This window comes from Diceros bicornis, chromosome 8 (assembly GCF_020826845.1).
Source record: "Diceros bicornis minor isolate mBicDic1 chromosome 8, mDicBic1.mat.cur, whole genome shotgun sequence".
In the NCBI taxonomy this organism is placed as follows: Eukaryota; Metazoa; Chordata; class Mammalia; order Perissodactyla; family Rhinocerotidae; genus Diceros; species Diceros bicornis.
The window spans coordinates 75,190,784-75,216,448 of NC_080747.1; positions in this window are offsets into that span (position 1 = coordinate 75,190,784).

Below are 25,665 nucleotides of genomic sequence, written 5' to 3' on the forward strand. Positions count from 1 at the left end.
AAGTAACCGAATGCCTGCCAGTTAGAGTGATGCGTGTAAAGACCTGCACTGTTGATCTCCTTCTTGGTGTATTTTGGCAAGTTTAGTGGATAAAAATAGTCACCTGATATTATTACAACTCTTTTCATATTCAACTTTTTAAAAGATAACTTCATTATCAGAATGCCTAGAGACAGCTAATGTCCTACATTATATGAAATTTTTTTATATTTATATAATACTTTTACCATAAGATTCCTGGTATAGTGCATTAACATGTTTCATTCATTAACTGTTGACAGGGTATCTACTCCATATCAGACGTGTGCTAGGCAGTGAGAATATTACTGCGTAATATAAACACAGTTACTCTTCTCATGGTTTCTGTGATCTGGTTGGATATAAAAGGTAGGCAGAAAATTACAACATAGTGAGATGACGGTTATGTTTATTTATGGGCTGCCACAAGAGCACTTAGGCAGACACTTAACCTGGATTTGTGGGGTTAAGGAAGGCTTCTTGGAAAAACTGATGTTTATGCTGCAACTTGAAGGGTAAGTAGAAGTTAATCAAGTGAGCAGGGACTAAAAAGGTATCACCATGAATGTAGAATACAAAAATAGTAGAAGTGACAAAGGAGCCTAGAAAGATGTTGAAGGGCATTAAAACCATTTAAGAAGTTTGAACTTTAAGATCAATGGGAGATACTGGAGCTTCCAAGGGAATTATATGATTAAAATTATTTTCCAAAAATGACTTAGGTTGCACTGTGGATAACGGGGTGGATTGAGGGGGGCAAGGACAAGGCAGAAAGAACAGTTGGTTTCCATTTGTAGTTATCAGTGATCTTGGTCTGAGTAATGGAAGAGGCCAAGGAGATAGAAAGTGTTAGAGTGATTATATAATTGGATAGATGTGTTGGATAAGGAATGAGAAGGTAATGGTGACTCTTAGCAGTGTGACTTTTGCAACTGGGAGGATGATGTTGCCATCCAGTTGATAAAGCGAGAAATGCAGGAGTAGGGCAGTGACTTTTTGCTCCTGAGTAAATTATAGCTAAGAACCTCTATTCCAGAGCCATGAATTCTAGACCAATGTAGACTCTATATGCTGAGGGTCACAAAGACATTGAGTAAGAGTGTACGTTATTTACTGAAGCCATTTTCATGGTAGGATGTTCCATGCAAATAGTTTTTTAGATATATATACAGTGATAGCTAATAATAATATTACTTTGAAATGGCAAATAATTCTCATGAGAAATGGCATTATAACATTTTTTATTTGGATATTTCAAAAAGGAAAAGTTTGACAAGATAAATTTTCAGGAAATGAAATAATGTTATCAACATGGGTATGAGACAACCTACATGAAGAAGTTTAGGAGTAGAGCAAGTTGTAGAACAGAAATGAGGTTTCAAAAATAAGCTTGCTGAATTACTCAAGTTAATGTCAATCTCAGTATAAATAGGTGTGATTAAGACAGGTCATAATTTTGCTACTTGGATTGGAACCTTCCTGATCACTTTACTGGGTAGCTTCTTTGACACATTTTAAGAGACTTGGGAAAGCATATTTAAATGATCTATGGAAATCTGATATTTACCTGGCCTTCATACCTTTTTTTTTTTTTTTTTTTTTTGTGAGGAGATCAGCCCTGAGCTAACATCCGCCAATTCTCCTCTTTTTTTGCTGAGGAAGACGGCCCTGGGCTAACATCTGTGCCTATCTTCCTCCACTTTATATGGGACGCCGCCACAGCATGGCTTACCAAGCAGTGCGTCGGTGCGCGCCCGGGATCCGAACCAGCGAACCCCGGGCCGCCGCAGCGGAGCGCGCGCACTTAACCGCTTGCGCCACCGGGCCGGCCCCTGGCCTTCATACCTTTTAAAAAAATGTTAACTATCTACCAAGACTACCTGGTTGTATTTTTAGATGTATGAGTTAGCTCTGGTTTAGTCGGCTTATGGGTAGCTCACTGACAAGGCTCTAGTTATTGTGTTGATGCTAAGCTACAAGTTAGACCTTGGGGGACATAGAGGAAGATATATGGTATTTGAAAATACCCAGAAGAAGAGGAAGAGAGAGCATTGTTTCCAGAGATGCTAGAAAAACTGCCAAGAAGTCTAAATCACACTAAAATTACTTTTTGGAGAGATCTTCCTGTGGATTCAATAACTTTTCCAACAAGGCAGAGAAAAAAATGCCTCAGAAGTCACAATTCATTCTAGCATATTGTATTTTATCCTCAGGAGGAATAAAATTAATTCCAGTGAATAGTATTAGATCAATGAGATTATCAAATTGAATTAAACAATAAAAAGAGATACCGTATCTAGCCATGTTTAAGGACCTTCTAAGGGTCTTGCAGAATACATCCTCAATGTATTCTGATCTAACACGTCATTGAGAGGCACGTGAGAATATTTGAATGTTGCATTTCATTCAAAATGCTGAAAGAGCCCCTAAGCAATTAGAGCAGCAGATTCTGCTGCCTTTCACTTTAGGAATACATTGCTCTCAGTCATTGTGGCACAAAAATAAAACTTTAAATGAATTAGGCAGTAATTAGTATTTTATCTCTTATCATGTGCATTCATTTTGCCTTTTTGGTAAACACATTCATTTGTCTAAGGCGAAATTATATGTTAGAAATTGTGGATGGTTCTTCAGATATATATCAACTATTGGACATTCTGCATTAATGTTTAAAATCGCATTGATAGTAAGAACTGCACATTGGACAGGTTTGCTAGTAGCTCCCTGTAAAAGACCGGGCTTCCTCAACTGTGATGCAAGTCTACTCTGTGTGCAGCGTCCACTTGGGCTGCTTTGCATGACCTACTGGGGACTTGGGGCCAAGGGGAAATAATGTGCACATTAAGCTTACACTGCCTGCCGCACCACGAGGAGTAAACTTCCTGGGTCTCGACTCTGGATTCAAATGTCTTCTGCCAGCACTCATGAAACTATGGTGGGCCAACTTGTCAGCTTGTAAGCAGAGTAAAATCTCAAACCCTTCACAGTTCTTGACATGTATTGATATCTTCAATATGATTTTTGAAAAAAAATCCAAAACTATTTTATTAAGTGTAATAAATACTCAGAAAATATTTACATACTTAATAAATGTATCAGATTGCTGAAAACTGTGTTAAAAATGCAGAATCTGGGTCCCAATACAGCAGACTTAATGATTCAAATTTTCTGAAGGTGAAAGCAACTCATTTTAACTAGCACCTTAGGTGATTCTTAGAAGTTTGAAAACAACTGAGGTTTGAAAACTACTAACAACAGGACATAGATGGCTACACTGTTTCCTAGATTGTCACATAAACTAAATTTTTTTTTATCAGTCAACCGAGTCATAATATAGCTTTAGTTTTATGAGAAACACTGCATCCTGATGGTTAAAATGTGGTTAATACGTTCTGGAATATTATTTCCCACAATTTTTTGTAATATTCCTTATTTCTTCATATTCTCTGCAGAATGTCTTTTTTCCCCCATTGTCTTATCAAAATTGATTATTCTGCAGCTGGCAGTAGTTAGGGAGGTTAATAGAAACCTGAACATAAGACAAAGACAAGTGAGTGTGTCTATTTTCTTATGTGTTTGATATGCTAATGAATTATGTATACAGAAATACCCACTGGTGGTGATAGTATATATGTATATGTGTGTCTCGGTATCTGTCTACTTATCTATCCATCCATCTATATCTTTATCCATATGATTTGAATAATATACATTAAACAAATCATTACATGCTTCATAGTTAAAAGCTGAGTTATAAAGAGGTCTAAAATGTTTCCTGCACCCTTGGTACTCACCTTAATACACACTTTCTTCATTGCATCACCCTTTTCTTTTCTGATCTTTTCTTCTGTTTACATAGAGGATGTATAGCCATGTACTAGTGGTTTAGAATACATATAAAAGAAGAAGTATAATCCTTTCCCTTAGATAACTCATGATATGAAATGGTAACTATAGGATGAAAACATAAGCAACAGGCAAAATTTACCTTCAACATTATGAATAAATGTTAACTGGAAAAAGAGGACATATTTCCATGGAAAAGGATTTCTCAAAGAATGTGTTAGAATAGACCAGAGTGGCTTCTGGAAAGAAGGGATTAGTAACTATGCTTTGCAATAAGGCTAAAAAATGCATCCAGAGAAGTGGAATAATTTCCATTTTGCTAAACCCTAAACAGTCTTACTAAATGACAGAACAACTGAAATACTTTTTCTGCAATGGAAAATACCACAAGTGCAGAAGATGAGGGAATGCAGTGTGTGTAGGCTTACATGACAAGTGAATATCATGGTCATGAAAAGCTGAATTTCAAAAGCTGTTTTTACTTTCCTTTGTAAATTCCCACACAATATAACGAATTTTAACCCATAATAAACGGCAAGAAAAAAATCAAAGTTCTTAAAATTTTTCATTTCAACAGAGAAATGACACTTTACCTTAACTTCAAAGTAGTGTGATAAGTTGCAAGCTTCATATTGACACAGTGATGAGGGATAGAAGTAATAACTTTGGCCAAATTTGCTGGATATATTTGCACATTAGGAATAATGAAAAAAACTTCTTATTATAGGAAGACAGTTATTGGCTTGAGGATAGCAGTGATTTACTCTAAGTTACTGCAGAGTGAAGTGAAGAAAAATTCAATGATTTCCTTTATAATGCTGCATATTTAATCTTTCATATTTTTGACAGTTATACTTTATTAGTGACAGGATTGTACACATTCATGAAAATTTTATTGTGATGGAATATTAGATATCCTTATTTTTGTTGTAGACATCATGTTCCTGTTTACTATGCTGACATTTTTATCTACAATAACTATCATCCTAATATTTACTAGGTGCCAAGCATCGTGCTAAGCACATTACATATAGTATGTCATTTGATTCTTTACTCTTCTCTAAGAGTAAGATATTTTGTTATACCCGCTTATATTTGTAGAGATGGGCCTAAGGAAAGCCTGAAGTCTGAGTGTGATGAGAGGTGTTATGGCTAGGAAATTTGACCTGTAATTTAGATAGTCTTATTATAAAAACTCAGGAGTAGTCTCAAGTGTCTTATATCAATTACTTGTACTTGGTGAAGAGATAGACACATAGCCTGAATCGTCAAAACAGTGAAGTAAGGAACTATATGAAAACCGATGTAAGAATGGCAAAACCAAGATTCTGGTACCTCATTTGTGGGCCTTCGGGACTGGGAAGTCTGCACCTCTGATAGGCTATGTTGTTGTTTCTCACTTTGGACAACTGTCTCCTTGACAATTGAGTTTCACATCCTTGTCATTACAGATGCTTTATTTTTTGGTTGTTGTTTCATCAATCACATCATCATCCTTTAATGACAGTCATATATGCTCATTTTACAGATAAGGAAAACAAAGTTCAGAGATGTTAAAGAATTTACCAAATATTATATGGCCTTTAAGTGACGAAGATATGATATAGTCTAAGAACTATCTATGTCAGAGCACAGATTCTTAACTAGTATTCTTTACTACCTAAAATTATTTGTTAGCCAAAGGAAACTTTCCACTTTTAAGGACTTCACCAACAGACCTCCTGGACAATTGTGTGAAAGCAAATAGAGAGTTGCTACTTACACACGTCTAACCGCATAATTATATTAAAGTTACCTAATAAGTAGAGAACAAAAAGGAAGTGTAGAATGTCAAGGTTTTCTAATGTGTTCCTTTTCAATCGGTTTCATCTCTGGTGGTGTCAGATAAGGAAGCACCACCAGTCCCTCTTTCTCATGGCAGCGTTTTACTTTACATGCCCTCTTTCCTTGCTCTGTGTCTTTGGTGTTGCGTATTTCACCAGAAGGGCAGCATTAGTTGATCAATAGGAGCAGATGCAGGTTGTCGGAAAAAAATTGTAGTGATGCTTCAGGTGCAGCCCAAAATCAATAAGGAAGAGTGCTTCTTAACAGAGTGAAATGAAGAGCAATTACTTACTACAGCTAAATGACCTCCTGTTTTGGATCATTGTCTATGCTGAAGGCCGGTCGGCGCCACACTGAGGGGCGTGAGATAAGCAGTTGACATGGTTACAAATTGAGTATACCAAAGAGATGATTTAACCTAAATTGGTAAATTAGATCTGTAGTTATACAAACTGTCAGAGTCAGGAAAATGTTTCATTCTTGAGTTTGTGAGTAAATCAAGAAAATATTGGAGGGAATTACAATTTTAATTTACGACAAGGTTTCTCAACCTTGGCACTAATCACATTTTGGACTAGATAATTCTTTGTTGTGAGGGACTGACTTCTGCTCCCTACATGTTAATAGTGGCCCCCCTTATGGTGAACAAAAAATATGTACCCTGAGAGGCAAAATTGTCCCAGCTGAGAATCACTGATTTATGAAATCAAATTTTTTTTACCTGACTCATAACATGTTCATACATTATTTCTTTCCTGGTATGATTCTTGGATAGATAGAAATAAAAGTGCTATATGTACATGCACCTAAAGGAGTAAAGTAAATTTTGTTATAAATGGTATTTAATTTGGGAGTAAATCTCAAAATACTTGGGATTCCTCTCTACTTTGTTATATTTTGAGTAGATGTGTTAGTTTCATTTGTGTGTTACATGGCAGTAATTGGTGGTCTTGTTCTTTTTGGAAAATGTTGGTTCATGTAGGCAAGAATATGTTTGTGCAGGAACCACTCTCTGTAGGGAAAGGAGAAAGATCTCTCTGTCTCTCGTCTACCATGCTGGGCATTCAAACATTGACTGAATTCTTAGTTGAGATTCTGTGTTTCTAAACCTCTACATGAGCAATTCCTGAAAAGGTTCTTGTAATGCAGGATTTATATACAACTAAATTTTTTTTTTGCCTGGTTGAAATCACACTTGAAGTAGACTTCTATAGCTATACATCTGTCACTCTAGTTACCTGCATTTGGAATTTACCACTGCACTAACTTATATGATATAAAACTCAATGAGATGTGTTCTTTGATTGATATGTAGCATATAGTTTGAATATGGTAGCGTTTCATAAACAATGCTACTTATTTGATTTAGGAGTCAGAGATTTAACTATAATAGCCAGGAGTCATCATATATATAAAACCTAATGGGATTATTTACCTTAGGGAAACATTTCACTCTAAGTATACTACAAAGATCACTTGTCTTAGGATCATATGAAATGCCAATGCATGTTGTTATTCAAGAATTCTGAAGCAACCCCAGAACTACTGAATCAGAACAACTACATCTATGGTGCATGTGTCCCCAAAATAATTATTTTAACTGGTCATAGGTAATTTTTACACACTACAAAATCTGAGAATGAATGCCTTAGGGCTTCATATATAGCAAAAGGAATGCTTGAGAATGACTAATGCCACACTATATATCATAGTATAGTGACCTTAAGCCCAAACTACATATGTATAGAAGCCATGACTAATATATACTTGGAATCTCTAATAAATTTCTAATTTTATTGATGGATTTATAAATATTTAGAGGCAATTATGGCTAAAAGAGTAAGCTTTTACACTGGATTTCTTTTCTTTTTGCAATATTTGAGTTCTGCAGATCTTTTTTGTTAATGTGCTCCATCGTTTTGTTACCCCATGTCTGATCTTATATATTGCTTTCTTTTATCCTATCCTACATTTTTTCCATCGTGAATATATTTAAAGTGCCTATTTTTATAACAATTTTAAATCAATTTTAATACAAAACAATCTTTCTTTGTAATACACTGTGCAAAAAATGCTTGATCCTAATTATGTATTATCTAGAAATGGTTTCACTCCATTTGAATGGCAGTTTCTATTATGTGAACCCTTCTTGCCCAGCTTCTGTAAGCTGTATTTACCTCCCTGTAGTTCTGCATGAATTTAATCTGAGCTGCCTCCATGGAGGGGGCGTTTCCTTCCACTTTGGGGTAGATATTGATCTGATCTGAGTTAAAACCAGGTATACCCTTGAACTAAAATATGGCTGCCATGGAAAATGCCTCTAAAAATTTTCTTTATTGGCAGTAATTACTTGGATGAGATGAGTAGGACTTACTGTCTATTCACATCTTATCTCTTAGCATATTCTGTAGTATACCCTCTGCTCTGCAGTTATCTGGGATGTCTGTCAGTCTACTTTATGTGAGAACACAAAAAGATTTTGCATAGAGTTTTTTTTGGCTTTTGAAAAGAAAAGAGAAAACATCTTGATTACTGAGATAATTCCAATGATTCAGTCTTAAGTACTGTGTTGAAACAGGGATTCTCCTATTTCAGTTTCTTGACTTCTTCTTCTGGGTTACACTAAGTAGTACAAAAATTATCCGTGATTTCATACAAGAACTATACATAGTCTAAAAAATGTATTATTGTGATAGACCACAGTTATCTCTTGTGAAACAGACAGAAGAAGAGATGTAAAGGAGTGCTGGAACTTTATGCAGATCTTTAGCTCTCAGGTGTGAACTTGAAAAGGACATGGCCTGGGCCAGATGAGGAGAGGACAGAGGAAGAATCCACAACAGGATGTTATGAAACATTCTGGATACTGGAATGCTGTAGAATTTTGTTTGTTTGCTTATGAAATGTTCACAGCATGCTTTGTTAGCAATGCTACATTCTTTTAAAATTGTTTGAGCTATTGTGTAGTGAAATGAAATCACTACAAAACAGCGGTTACTGAGAAAGCTGGTGACCTCTTTATCCATTCTTCATTCATTAAATGCAACTTCAACAAATAAATACTCAATGCCAGAATCAGAGTTTCCATGATTCCCTTTCCCTTATGGAGTTCCAGTTGAGAGGCTGGAGACATAATTCTCTACCACTCATCTCCGTTCCCATTCAGTTGATTCTCAGCTTTCGGGAAAAAAAAAATACATTTCAAGAGAAAAAATGTAAGGCTTTTTGGACCTAGATGCAATAGATGTGTCTCTGAAGAGGCATGATATCTCAGACCCACTTAAATGGGTACAGGAAAATCACCCTCACTAAGGTAGTATAAATATTTTTTGGAGGAGTTTATTTCATATCAATAAGGCCCTGAGTGACATGATCCAGTCAAAAACACCCTAATGTTGTGCAGAACATTACTTTTCTGTCAATAAACTTTTCTAGATAAAAATATCCTATGGAAAATTGTAGACACAATATTTACTTCAAAGTGTTTCATCGTTTGTTCATGTTGCTGGAGAAAACCAGTAAAAGTTATGTTTTTACATAAATTCTGGAAATGAAAAATGCTGGTTATAAGTTCAACATGTGTAACTATTTCTTACCACGTAGAATTAAAATTTGTTTGATGTCCATATGTTTTTTTCCTTCATGTTTTATCTGTACTTTAACTTTGTGTATAAACACCGATCAAGTTAGTTATAAGTCTTATTTCAGGTTTTGCATTTTTTTCAGCTTTAAAAAATTTTATTCTTGCCTATTTTGTGAGACATTTGAATTTCTGATAATGTGTAAGTTTAATTATAACCACTGTTTGTGACATATGGCTTCTTCAATCCCTAACAAGTATGTGTATTCTGAATTGCCTTATTTGAGATACTTTTACCTTGGAAAGATTAATTTTTAATTATCCAATTAACCTTCCTAAAATACTACTTTGTCATGTCTTTTACCTCTTCAGAAACTTTCAATGGATCTTCATTTGATTTAACATTCTAAACTCCTTAAATTAGCAGGCAAAAACAACACAGACAGCTTACATGTGTAATATTCTCTTGTTCCATCTCTCTGTGAACATCCTGCTTCCCTTTAGCAAGAAACCATAATACTAAGAGTTCCCAAAATAGGTCTTGTAGATATATACCACTCATTATTCATAATGCTAGAGATGCTTTCCTGACTTTGCAGTAAATAAAATTATATTCATTCTGGAGGATTGAGTTGAAATCATATCTCCATATCTGATCTTTCTCTCTTTTTCCCATTTCACACGATCTCTTCCTTTTCCCATTTATTTTCAATACATGTTTATCAAACACTTGCTTTGTATCAGGGACTAGACTAGGTGCTGGGAAAACAGCTGTGAACAATTTGACCAATTCTTGCTCCCACTTACAGTCTAAATGGATGACAGGCATTAAACAAATAAATGTACAGTAAATGTGTGTATACACACATTAGGATAACTCCTATAAAGAAAAATTATAGGATGTGTTTGTGTTGAGATTATGAAAATATTATAACTTGTTTAAATTGTGGGGTGTGAGAATGTTCTTAAGAATGTTCTAGGGACTGAGTTACGGCTGTTAGACAAAAATGAAGGGAAGAACATTCCAGGTAGAGGATAAAAGATGAAGGACCTAAGGGACCTGAGGAAGGAGAGAGCTTTTCCACATTTAAGAAACTCAAAGATCACTAGTGTTGCTAAAAACTCAATGAATGAGGGAAAAATTGTCCCCGGTAGATATTAGAGAGATAGGTAGGGCTAGATAATTTAGGGTCATGTAGACCATTACATAATTTGTATCTTCTTGAAATTCAATAGGAAGATATATTTTAAGGAAAATAAAGAGGTCAATGGCATGATTAGATTTGCGTTTTATAAAAGATTTCTTTATTTTTTTATGGAGGTAACATTGGTTTATAACATTATATAAATTTCAGATGTACATCATTATATTTTGGCTTCTGCATAGGCTACATCGTGTTCACCACAAAAGTCTAGTTGCTATCTGTCTCTGTACACATGTGCCCTTTTACCCCTTTCACCCTCCTCATACCTCCTTTCCCCTCTGGTAACCACCAGTCTGTTCTCTGTATCTATATGTTTGTTTGTTGTTGTTTTTTATCTTCCACATATGAGTCAAACCATATGGTATTTGGCTCTCTCTGTCTGACTTATTTTGCTTAGCATAATACCCTCAAGGTCCATCCATGTTGTCACAAATGGCAAGATTTCATCTTTTTTATGGCTAAGTAGTATTCCCTTGTGTATATATACTGCTTCTTCTTTATTTGTTCATCCGTTGATGGACATTTAGGTTGTTTCCAAGTCTTGGTTATTGTGCTAATGCCACAGTGAACATAGGATTGCATATATCTTTTTAAATTAGTGTCTCTGTGTTCTTTAGATAAATACCTGGAAGTGGAATAGCTGGATCCTATGGTAGTTCTAGTCTTAATTTTTTGAGGAATCTCCATACTGTTTTCCATAGTGGCTGCACCAGTTTACATTCCCACCAGCAGTGTATGAAGGTTCCCTTTTCTCACATCCTCTCCAAACTTGCTATTTCTTGTCTTTTTAATACTCGCCATTCTGATGGGTATGAGGTGATATCTCATTGTGGTTTTGATTTGCATTTCCCTAATAATTAGTGATGTTGAACATCTTTTCATGTGCCTGTTGGCCATCTGTATATCTTCTTTGGAAAAATGTCTGTTCAGATCCTCTGCCTCTTTTTTAATTGGGTTGCTTGTTTTTTTGTTGTTGAGTTGTATGAATTCTTTATATATTTTGGATATTAACTCTTTATCAGATATATGATTTGCGAATATCTTCTCCCAATTGGTAGGTCGTCTTTTCCTTTTGTTGATGGTTTCTTTTGCCATGCAGAAGCTTTTTCGTTTGATGTAGTCCCATTTGTTTATTTTTTCTTTTGTTTCCCTTGCCTAAGGAGACATATTCAAAAAGATACTGCTAAGACCAAAGTCAAAGCACATACTGCCTATGTTTTCTTCTAGGAGTCTTATGTTTTCAGATCTTACATTCAAGTCTTTAATCCACTTTGAGTTAATTTTTGTGTATGCTGTAAGATAGTGGAACACTTTCACTCTTTTGCATGTGGCTGTCCAGTTTTGCCAACACGATTTAGTGGAGAGACTCTCCTTTCTCCATTATATGTTCTTGGCTCCTTTGTTAAAAATTAGCTGTTCATATATGTGTGGGTTTTTTTCTGGGCTCTCAATTCTGCTCAAAAAAGATTTTTATAACTCTTTTCTGGTATGTGTGTGAAGGTACAGATGAGTGGATGCAGTAACCCTGGTAGGAAGTAATGGTGTCTTAAACTAGAGGGATAGAGGTGGAGAGAAGTGAGCAGAATGATGAAAGAATCACTGTGAAATAGTGATGAATTCAATGGTAGAGAGTGAGAAAGAGAAAAGTATCAGGGACAGTTCCTATTTTTTTGTATGCTCTCCATTCATTCATTTGTTCAACAGATATTACTGAAATTCTTAAGAATAGTTGAAAACCAGAATGATGCAATTATAAAGAGTCCCAGTGAGGAAAAAAGATGACTGAGATACCTGTAATATAATCATGGAGGTAAATACATGAATGAAACTCTGAAAAGAAGTTTAGATTGAAGTATAAGTTGAAGAGTTGTTCACATAAAGATGGTCTGTAAAGTGACGGGAATGGATGAGATCTCCCAGGGAGAGTGAAATGAATCTGGACCAGGCTATGGAGATCCAAACATTTAGTTAGAAAAGTGTCCAGCAAAGGAGATTGAGTAGTGGTGACCAAAGAAACAGGAGAACATCCAGGAGCATGAGATGTCATGAATATCAAAAGATAGTGGAATTCAAGATGAGAGTGGTTAACTCATCTAATGTTTCTTAATAGTAAAAAATATGTGAACTGATAAGTATCTATTTGACTTAATAACTTAGAGGTCTTCAGGAGGAGCACAAGCCAAACTGGAGTGAGTTGATGAGTAAGGGGAAGTGAGAAGTTAAAGCAACCAAAGTAAGCAAATCTTTGGAAAACTCTGTTTCACTCTCAGAAATTATGCTGTTTTAACACTTACTTTTCACTAAATCTCTTCTTGACTTGAGACACTTTTGTTTTAGTGTTTTAGTGACTTACTTAATCTTACTTTTTATTTTAATTACTAGTATAGTTCCTTAAGCAAAAGGAAGTACCTAAGTGTAGGATTGCATATTTGATTTCTTTGAATCTCCTACTGTATTTACATTAAGTGTGGATTCTCCATAAGAGTGAATGGATGAATGAATGAAAGAATAAATAGTGAAGGCAGGAAGAACCAAAGAGAATGAGAAATATTAACAAAGCTAATATGAGAGATGCACTGTCTCTTTTTATAGGACTAGTTTTAGATTTTAATGTTTCTGAGGCTTCCTCATAGTGACTGTAGGGAATTGCTCAAAATATTTACAACAGCGCATACACAATCTATTGAATAGGTTTCTTGGAGAATCATTTACTACCTCCACTAGCATCTACCAATCTACCCTGATGTTAGAGTGAAAACCACCATCTCTATGGCCAGATATGGACTCACTTTAGCCTTATAATTCTGACGTCTGGACCTTCCAACATAGCCTCTATTGAAATGCGGGAATCATCATCTCTGTAGTCAGGAAAGAGTTATTCCTTCTGCCTCTAGAGGACTTCAACCTGAGGAATGCAGATAGATCTACCCTAAGCCAACATCCTGCTACTATGTCTTCTCTTTTAACTACAGCCTGTTGTAGCAGAACACAGCTTGCAAAGGTCAGTGCATACACATGTAATCTCTGTTATCATATGCTTACTCCTTGACCTTCATTTCTCATAACTCGGCACGAAATATCTTCCTGCACTACTGTAAGAATTTTTCTGTTTATCCATTCTTTTTATCCCACAAACTTAACAGATATAACTCTATCTACATATCCACAGATCATGAGTGGTGCTGAAATATAGCATAATGGCTGGAACATATAATTAAATATTCCAATACAAATACTTTTGACTTTGTCTTTCGTCAAATGCATATCTTGTATCTATGCATTAAAATGAAAGTTGGTGGGTTCTGCATGGAAACAAACAATGCTTTGGGAATCTGGAATTGGTTGTTGACTGCCACTCATAGTCTTTATAATCTTGGGCAAGTAAATCACTTATCAACTCTAGGCACAGTTTCTTTATAAAATCAAGAAGTTAAACCACATTAACTTGACAGTCTCTACTACATCTTGACTTCTTTATTATAAAATCAAGTGAAAATATTCATATTTTAATGGGCAAGAGGTTATATTTGAAATTAATAAAATGAGAAAAATGACATTAATAAAATGAAAATAATTGACAATAATTTTTTTTAGATCTTAGCAATATGTATGTTTAATGTCACTCACATTATATTTTATGCTTTGTTGATTTTTTTCTATTTAAAAATCAATTTTATGTCTTTTTAAGGATGAGTGACTTTAAAGCTGGTGGCCCATCTGTTTTCTCTTTGTTAGCAGACTTTTTGAGGCTACTCTGAGTTTATAAAGAAAATGATTTGCTTTGATAAAGCAGCTTTTCAAAAGAAAAAAAAATAGCCTTAGAATTTCTTTTTACACTTTATACCAAGTGTTTTTTAACACCCATAAACTCACCCTAAGTAGGAAAAAAATGGTTCATTATTTGAAAAATTGCTATTATTAAATAAACCTCTTATCTCCAAGACTCGACTCTTTACAGGTCAAAGAATGTATATTTTTTGAAATTCCACTCTTCTTTTAAAAATTGATTCTAACTTGTGGGTAATCATATCCTGACCATAACTTTCCATACCAGAATTCATTCCCTGCTGTGTCTTATTCTTTATTTATACTATAGGAAAGCATTTCAGAAAATCAGATGGTAGATAAAAATGAATATTACTTATCACAAATCCCAAACCATTCTGCATACCTTGTTTCTCCATACACTTGTTTGTAATATCCTTTGATGTTGTAAATTCTGTGAAGGACTTTTAAATAGTATTACGTCACCCACCAATATATAGCATATATATATCTAGTGTAAAATATAAGTTTTTGTTATTTGTCACATTTCTGTATATGTCCCCTGAATTTTCTTAAATGACATTTGGTCTACCTTAAATTGTGCATGTTACTGAAGGAAAATATAACCAAAGCTAATACAAAATGGCTAGCAACCTAAAAATCACATTTGAAGTACTTCTTGAATAATTTTTTTTTTTAAATCTGGGTATAACTAAGCCAAAATATTTAAATTCAAGTAATGAAAGAATATCGTGAAAAATGGATCACTGAGTCCAGGGAGACACTCAAGTGACCTGGTATCCCTGGGCCAATAGTTCTCTCACGCTAACTGCTTTGACAGTACCGGCCTCTGGCAGGTGGGTAGTGAGGTATACTACTTGTCTACATCCAGACTTCCTTTGTTTCAACATCATTCTTATCTGTTTGCATATTACCCATACCTTCTGGATACCTCCACCTCCCATGATTCCTTTCAAACCCTTTTCTTCAGGAATAATTTGATAACTTGATTCATACAAATGTTTAAGTGACTAATAACTTATAATGTTATACTTCACAGTATCTGGAAGCAATTTCTTCATGGAGTGTGCGTATATTTTGTGTAATAAACTAAATCCAGAAGTAATAAGCCAAGAATATTTAATAAACCTAAAAGAATTGATACAAAGGTAAGATTTTAGTATAACAAGAAAATTGGGGTAGGGTATTTAATTTTTTGACAGATGAAGAGACAAGATAGTATACAGGACTTGGAATTCAAAGACCTTATGTTACTACCTGAGTCATTTTGAGTAAGCCAATTATTATTAAGAGCCTCAGTTTTCCATCTATAAAATGGAAGTGAGGCATTTGGAACCAATTTTAATGCACATTTACAAGGATAAATTAGGATAGTTTATGTGAAAGCAATATATAACATTTAAAGTATCCAACAGATGAGATGCTATATTTGTTATTTGTAGTATTGCCCAAGTTATACCATGTATTTAATTATGTATTGTCTTTGTTCAGTGAGTCAAACTTATTCCCAAAAGTGACTTGCCTTACATTAGACTGATATAAAACAACAAACGAGCAGTGTAAAATTGCTGTGTTTTTATTTCACTTCCTTTTTTTGTGTTATCTCATAGATTAGGTAAACAATGTCTTACTTTTAGAAGTCTCCCAGCAGAGCTTATAGGGTAAAATTACTCATAAGATAGAATCATTTCAGCAAGGAATTTAGGGCCCTCATTGTTTAATCACATTAACAAGTACTAGAAAGCAAGGGGAATAAACAATAGGCTAGATTCTTAATCAATTATACACACACACATACATATATAATATATAGGCTCATAATATATATGCTCATTTATTGGATATAAGAAATATTTTGATCTTATAAAGCTACAGCAATTGGCTATAAAGCCTTTGAATTATTTACACAAAAGGCATTATGAAAATCCTGACGTCAGCATCATGGCGGAGTGAGCTTTCCGGTGAATTCTTCCCCCACAAGATACAACAAAAGCAACAGCCACAGACCAACAACGGAATCCCAGACAGTGAAAACCTAGAGTGGAGGGATCCACACTGCCGCACATCTGAGAGCGGAACGTGCTGGGCCCCTGCAGGAAGTGGGGAGAGGTAAGGAGAACTCCGCTCCCTCCCCGTCAGATCAGCGATCCCGGTCAGCGCGGCTCCCAGAGAGGGGGGAGGGGCGGCCCTCGGCGGGAAACTGTAGCTCTTCCGGCTCTCTCAGCCAGTGGGAAACTCCCGCACAGAGGGCTCAGAGGAGCCACAGGGCTACCATCAACATCTGAGCACCCCAGAGAGCGGATAAAGAGGGGCAAACGAGAAGCCTCCCACGTCAGGGACCCAGAGGGCAAAAGAGAGAGCTCCCCCCTCCCGGCAACCCGGAGTCTGCAGCTCGACCAGACCTAGCGATCGAGGCAGACCTGAACAAACTGGACTGGACCCGTGGATCGCAGTGGGGAAAAAACAAAACAAAACAAAACAAAACTGCGGATCGCAGCAGAAAAACTGGGGCAGAGCGCAGGGGGCTTAGACTACACAGCCCTTTACCACCAGACAGTGGCGGCAGGTGGAAATTGCAACCAGAGACTTCCAGGATGAGGAAAATCAAAACCAACACAGGAACCACAATGCAAAAATATATGAAATCACCAGACCAGAAACAAAATGACAAGCACCCAGAAATCAACCCCGAAGACACAGAAATCCATAAACTAAATGACAGAGATTTCAAAATAGCTATCATAAAAACACTCAACGAATTAGGAGACAACACAGACAAACAATTAAATGAGATTAGGAGTTTCTTCACAAAAGAGATTGAAATCATAAAGAAAAACCTATCAGTGCTGATGGAGATGAAGAACACAATGGAGGAGATAAAGGAGAATCTGGAATCTTTAAAGAACAGAGCTGACAATATGGAGGAAAGAATTAGTACTTTAGAGGATAGGAATACAGATATACTCCAGATGGAAGAAGAGAGAGAACTAAGACTAAAAAGAAATGAAGAAAGACTCCGAGAAATATCTGACTCTATTAGAAAATGTAACATAAGAATTATAGGTATTCCTGAGGGAGAAGAGAGGGAAAGAGGAACAGAGAGCCTATTCAAGGAAATAATAGCTGAAAATTTCCCAAATCTGGGGAAGGAGCAGGAAATACCAGTAAGCGAAGCCAACAGGACGCCTATATATGTTAACAGACAAAGGCCTTCACCACGACACCTAGTGGTAAGGCTAGCCAGGGTCAACGACAAAGAAACAATATTAAGGGCAGCTAGACAAAAACAAAAAATAACGTACAAAGGAACTCCCATCAGGCTCTCAGCGGATTTCTCAACAGAAACTTTTCAGGCTAGAAGAGACTGGAATGATATATTCAAAATACTAAAAGACAAAAACTTTCAGCCAAGAATACTCTATCCAGAAAAAATATCCTTCAAATATGATGGAGAAATAGTAACTCTCCCAGATAAACAAAAGCTAAGGGAGTTCATGGCCACGAGACCCCCACTACAAGAAATACTCAAAAAGGCCCTCAGGCCTGAAAAAAAGAAGAGAAAGGGAACACAAAGCTTGGAGGAAGGAGAAAAGTAGGTAGACAAAATCAGAGAAATAGTAGATCTTTACCGGAATAGGTTAGCAACCACTTAAATACTAAACTCAAAGATCAAAGGAAGAAATTCACCAAAAATAAATTTAACCTCATCACTGTAAACACACAGCCACAACACAAGATAGAATAAGGTATAACAAGAGCAACTTAGAAGGGGAAGAGGAAAGTGACGGAATTGACTTAGTATAAGGAAATAGGAGGCTATCAGATAATGGACTATCTCATACACAAGATTTTTTGCCCAAACCTCAAGGTAACCACTAAACAAATAATCAAATTAAAACCACATATGATAAACAAAGAGAAAACTAGAAGAATCATAAGACAGAACAACCAAACTGAATTGGCAGTCCAAAACAAATGGGACAAGAAACAAAGGAAATGCAAAAGAACCAGAAAATAAGTGACAAAACAGCAACATTCAGCCCTCATATTTCAATAATTACCCTAAATGTAAATGGATTGAACTCTCCAATCAAAAGATACAGAGTGGCAGGATGGATTAAAAAGCAAGACCCAACAATATGCTGCCTTCAGGAAACACATCTTAGCACTAAAGACAAGCACAGGCTCAGAGTGAAAGGATGGAAGACAATACTCCAAGCTAATGGCAAACAAAAGAAAGCAGGTGTTGCCATACTTATATCAGACAAAGTAGACTTCAAGATAAAACAGGTTAAGAAAGACAAAGAAGGGAAATATATAATGATAAAAGGGACACTCCATCAAGAAGACATATCACTTATAAATATATATGCACCCAACATAGGAGCACCAATGTACATAAAACAACTATTAACAAACCTAAAAGGAGAAATCAACAACAACAAAATAATAGTAGGGGATCTTAACACCCCACTTACAGCAATGGATAGATCATCCAGACAAAAATTTAATAAAGAAATATTAGACTTAAATGAAAAACTGGACGAGATGGACCTAGTAGACATATACAGAGCACTCCACCCAAAAACAGCTGACTACACATTCTTCTCAAGCGCGCATGGAACATTCTCTAGGATAGACCATATGTTGGGAAACAAAGCAAGCCTCAATAAATTTAAGAAGATTGAAATTATAACAAGCATTTTTTCAGACCATAAGGCTATGAAACTGGAAATGAACCAGGAAAAAAAAACTGGGAAAGTGACAAAAATGTGGAGATTAAACAACATGCTACTGAACAACCAATGGATCATTGATGAAATTAAAGGAGAAATCAAAAACTATCTGGAAACAAACGAAAATGATAACATGCCATATCAAACCATATGGGATGCAGCAAAAGCGGTCCTGAGAGGGAAACTCATAGCGATACAAGCCCACCTTAACAAACAAGAAAAAGCCCTAATATGCAACCTTAAATTACACCTAACAGAACTAGAAAAAGAAGAACAAACAAAGCCCAAAGCCAGCAGAAGGAGAGAAATAATAAAAATCAGAGCAGAAATAAATGATATTGAGACCAAAAAAGCAGTAGAAAGGATTAATGAAACAAAGAGTTGGTTCTTCGAGAAGATAAACAAAATCGACAAACCCTTAGCCAGGCTTACTAAGAAAAAAAAAGAAAAGGCTCAAGTAAATAAAATTAGAAATGAAAGAGGAGAAATTACAACGGATACCATGGAAATACAGAGGATTATAAGAGAATACAATGAGAAATTATATGCCAACAAATTGGACAATCTAGAAGAAATGGATAAATTCTTAGACTTATACAACCTCCCAAAATTGAACCAAGAAGAAATGGAGAATCTGAATAGACCAATCACAAGTAAAGAGATTGAAATAGTAATCAAAAACCTCCCAAAAAATAAAAGTCCAGGACCAGATGGCTTCTCCAGTGAATTTTACCAAACATTCAAAGAAGATTTAATACCCATCCTCCTCAAACTATTCCAAAAAATAGAGGAAGATGGAACACTTCCTGAATCATTCTATGAGGCCAACATCACCCTGATACCAAAACCAGACAAAGACAATACAAAGAAAGAAAATTACAGGCCAATATCGCTGATGAACATTGATGCAAAAATCCTCAACAAAATATTGGCAAACCGAATACAACAATATATTAAAAAGATCATACACCATGATCAAGTGGGATTTATACCAGAGACGCAGGGATGGTTCAACATCCGCAAATCAATCAACGTGATACATCACATCAACAAAACAAAGAATAAAAACCACATGATCGTCTCAATAGACACAGAGAAGGCATTTGACAAGATACAACATCCATTTATGATAAAAACTCTCAATAAAATGGGAATAGAAGGAAAGTACCTCAACATAATAAAGGCCATATATGACAAACCCACAGCCAACATCATACTCAACGGGGAAAGACTGAAAGCCATTCCTCTGAGAACAGGAACGAGGCAGGGCTGCCCACTCTCACCACTCCTGTTCAACATAGTACTGGAGGTTTTGGCCAGAGCAATTAGGCAAGAAAAAGGAATAAAAGGAATCCAAATAGGTAACGAAGAAGTGAAACTCTCACTATTTGCAGATGACATGATTGTATATATAGAAAACCCTAAAGAATCTGTTGGAAAACTGTTAGAAACAATCAACAACTACAGCAAAGTTGCAGGGTACAAAATCAATCTACAAAAATCAGTTGCATTTCTATATGCTAATAATGAACTAACAGAAAGAGAGCTCAAAAAGATAATACCATTTACAATTGCATCAAAAAGAATAAAATACCTAGGAATAAATCTTACCAAGGAGGTGAAGGACCTATACAATGAGAAGTACAAGACATTATTGAGGGAAATCCACGATGACATAAAGAAATGGAAAGATATCCCATGCACGTGGATTGGAAGAATAAACATAGTTAAAATGTCTATATTACCTAAAGCAATCTACAGATTCAATGCAATCCCAATCAGAATCCCAATGACATTCTTCACAGAAATAGAAAAAAGAATTCTAAAATTTATATGGGGCAACAAAAGACCCCGAATAGCTAAAGAAATCCTAAAGAAAAAGAACAAAGCAGGAGGCATCACAATTCCTGACTTCAAAACATACTACAAAGCAATAGTAATCAAAACAGCATGGTACTGGTACAAAAACAGACACACAGATCAATGGAACAGAATTGAAAGCCCAGAAATAAAACCACACATATACGGACAGCTAATTTTCGACAAAGGTGCTAAGAACATGCAATGGAGAAAGGAAAGTCTCTTCAATAAATGGTGTTGGGAAAACTGGACAGCCACATGCAAAAGAATGAAAGTGGACCATGTGCTATCGCCATTCACAAAAATTAACTCAAAATGGATCAAAGACCTGAAGGTGAGACCTGAAACTATAAAACTCATAGAAGAAAATATAGGCAACACACTATTTGACATTGGTTTTAAAGGAATCTTTTCGGATGACATGCCTACCCAGACTAGGGAAACTAAAGAAAAAATAAACAAGTGGGACTTTATCAGACTAAAGAGCTTTTATAAGACAAATGAAACCAGAATCAAGATGAACAAACAACCAACCAGCTGGGAGAGAATATTTGCAAAACATACATCTGACAAGGGGTTGATCTCCATAATATATAAAGAACTCACACAATTGAACAACAAAAAAACAAACAACCCTATCAAAAAATGGGCAGAGGAAATGAACAGACACTTCTCCAAGGAAGATATACAGATGGCCAATAGGCACATGAAAAGATGCTCAACATCACTAATCATCAGGGAAATGCAAATCAAAACAACACTAAGATACCACCTCACGCCCGTTAGAATGGCTATAATCACCAAGACAAAAAACAACAAATGTTGGAGAGGATGTGGAGAAACAGGAACCCTCATACACAGCTGGTGGGAATGCAAATTGGTGCAGCCTCTATGGAAAACGGTATGGAGATTCCTCAAAGAATTAAAAATAGAGATGCCCTATGATCCAGCCATCCCACTACTGGGAATCTATCCAACGCACCTGAAATCAACAATCCAAAGAGGCTTATGCACCCCTATGTTCATTGCAGCATTATTCACCATAGCCAAGAAGTGGAAGCAACCTAAGTGTCCCTCGACTGACGATTGGATTAAGAAAATGTGGTATATATATACAATGGAATACTACTCAGCCATAAAAAAAGACAAAATCGTCCCATTTGCAACAACATGGATGGGCCTGGAGCGTATTATGTTAAGTGAAATAAGCCAGAAAGAGAAAGACAAACACTGTATGATCTCACTCATATGTGGAATATAAACCAACACATGGACAGAGAAAACTGGACTGTGGTTACCCGGGCAGTGGGGGTGGGGGGTGGGCACAAGGGGTGAAGGGAGTCATATATGGGGTGATGGACAAACAAAAATGTACAACCCAAAATTTCACAATGTTAGAAACCATTAAAACATCAATAAAAAAAAAATAAAAAAGGCATTATGAAAATATAAGGATTTTTATGATTATTTTTTAAATACTTTCATTCTAGAAACATTGCCCTACCTAATATGTGCTCGATATTGGTCATCTGGGTGTCTAGACAAGAAACTCATTTTTCGTGCTGTGGCTGGAGTAAACCAGAACAATGGGCCATTACTGTACATTCCTGTGCAAACACATAAAAATTATTTCCTACTCATTTCCCTGAGGCATATAAATTTAACTTAAACCCTCACTTATTCTTTTCATTTAGAAATCACACTTTTCTGGAATGTCACTTGTGCAGAATTATACTTTCTTAGGTTTCTTCTGAATCGAGTCCTTAATCATACACCTTTATTGCTATTATAATCAGTAATTGTTTGAAATCTTCATTTAAATCACCTTTTAACTAAGGACAGTCACTCACAGTGAGTGAGTTACAACACACACACACGCACATAAAGACAACTCATTATTGTTCCTCAGGATTTAGTTCTGTCCAGAGTTCATTTACTCTAGTTATAAACAGATATATACACATATGTTATAAAGCCTAGTGGCTTATGGGAAAACTGTTGTGTGCTGTCTCTCTTCTCCTGAGGAGAGGGAGATGACGTGGCCTTTCTCTCCTGGGAACTCGCCTTTAGCCGACCTTATTAATATTCACCTTGTTTATCTTGTGCATGTCCTTTAACCCTGGTTGAATTCTAAATGCCCACCAGGAGGGTTTAGTATCCCCTAAAGAATTTAGGAGTGAGGTTGAGCCAGAAGAATTAATTTAACTCCAGACAATTTCCTCTTGGTAATTTGTGCAATCTGAAAAAATAGGTCTTGCCTGCCAGAACCTTTGAATGTTTCTTTTGGGTTATTACTTGAACTAAATACAAGTCTTCCTGCTTGCAAAGCAATAACGGCTTCTCTATACAATCTCTCTGTGGTAGAGTGTTTCTTAGACCTTTAACAAATCTCTTCTTTATCACTGAAAACAGATTCCACATCTAAGGATACAAACAGATGCAGCAACACGCCAAAACCTTCCACAGAGAAATGTCCTGGTATTTATAACTGCTTTAGAAATCCTCTTCCTCAATGATGACAGGAAAAGGACAGTCTGTTATTTTTAATAAATGTGGTTTGAGTTTATACTGACACTTCAATGGTTGTCATTGAGAAAGAGGCACCGTTCAGGCCTGCCAATTTACTTCACACCAATATGTTAGGTAGCAAAAAATCAAAAGGAGCATTTGCTATTTAAGTAGTTCATGACACTCCATTAACATTCCTCCATTTCCTATATGTGGAGGAAAAGTTATTTTTTAAGACCTTTGTTAGAGCGCTGAGTGTGTGCTGCCCAGTTAGACATATTGGAACCCTAATGCTTCCTTCGTTAGTCTGAATGAAGAAAACCTTTGGATTTTATGCACCATACTGTATGTGTTTTTTATTGCTGTTGTTGAGCAAGATTTATGTTTATAAATGCTTCTAATTTATAAATGTTTATTAGTACACTGCAAGGGCCTAGAAGAGTGTCTGGCATATAGTAACCACTATATGTGTTTATAAAATAAAATAAAAATGATAAAAGCTTAATTTCACTCTCCTCATGGCTGTAAGTGACTTTTAAAAGAGGATAGCAGTTTATGTATATGGCTTTTCTTTTTTGAGAGGTACTGCATTGGTCACTTTTAACTGTCTGATTTGGGAAACCATTACAGTTTAAGCCAGGGATTCTCAACTGGAGGCAACTTGCCCTCCAGGGGACATTTGGAAGTGTCTGGAGACATTTTTGGTAGTTATAACTGGGCACAGGTGCTGCTGGCATTTACAGGTAGAGGCAAGGGATGCTGCTAAGGATCCTGCAATGCACAGGGCAGCCCCTACAAGAAGAGATCGTATAATCACAAATGAAATAGTGCTGAGGTTCAGAAACCCCTGGCTAAGAGCTTGAGTGCTGAAATCCAAATGTTTGATTCACACTCTGCTGTCCATTAACCCTGGAATCCTGCTAAGTACTTAAATGTAAGGGTTTCAGTTTCCCCATCACTAAAATGAGTATAATAAAGTCCTCTGATAGAAATTGAAAGTAATAATACATGAAACAGAGCACATATCTTGGCACATCGTAAATATTCACTAAATCTTAGCTATTATTATAAATAAAATCTGAGATAAAGGGACTTGTCTGCCTTCTAGTCATTTTTCTAAAATTCTAAAGTTATATAAAACATATGCTGTCTTAAGTTCAGCATGTTTAAGAATCTCTTCCCACCCTAGATCTTTTCGCCCTCAGGGATCTGATAGACACTAGGTCTTGAAAGCACTCATCACCACCTTATTGCATTTTTGTTGTCCTTGTACCTTACTTTTGTTTTGTTTTGTCCAAGATTCAAGGCTTGCTTGAAATTTTATGAAGGCAAATAGAGTGATTTCAAGAATACAAATCTACCATTGTCTTTTCCTTGGCATACTTTTAAATTGCTTTATACAACTCTAGAGCCTCATGGTGAGGTTAACTACGGACTGCATTAAAACTAGATTCGAAACTAGCGTGATGGAGTTTTACAAGGAAAGATCTTTCTGTCTCCTCCAATCACAGCAGTTTTTTGGGACACTGTGGAACCCATCCTCTAAAAGTAGGACAAGAGAGGTTCCTTTAAGTTGTGTGCTTCAACAGGAAGGAGACTGTGTACAGAATGCTTCCATTTGATTCTTCTCTCAAATATGTCACAATGCTAATTGAACCTTCCTTTAAGAGAATTTACAAAGATCATTATTGAAAGAGTATTAAAGACACTCTTATGAGGGTCTCCAGGGCCAATAGGATATAAAGAACATAACAGTGAAGATCAAGGTTAGGTTGAAAACACAACGAGGAAACTGAATATACACCATTATTTAAAGGTGTTGAAAAAGTACTCTGGTTTGTATTTTAGAAGGAAATATGCTCACACTGGGGTAAAAAAGGATTTATAAGCACAATAAAAAAATAGATGAAATCTAGGTTATATTGGGATTAAATGACAACAAAACAATTTAAGGCAGTTATTAATATACACTTAAACATACAGTACAGAAAATGGAAATACATTTAAGACTTCTGTTTAGATTTTAATATCTTACTCAGTGAGTAATATTTGTACATGCATTTATTCAAAGCTCTTTTCATATATGTAATCACATTTAACAGTACATAGAGAGGGCTTCTTGACATCACAGTACTGAAAGTTTCTATTGTTCTGCCTTCAGATTCTTGTATTGATGTATTTGTAATAAATTAATATATGTATTATGGAGTTTGTTCTGTCTTTCAGTTATTATACTTCCTCAACTCATGCCTTCATCATTTATTTTCTGCACTAATGAAGTGACCATCTCAATTAACCTTCA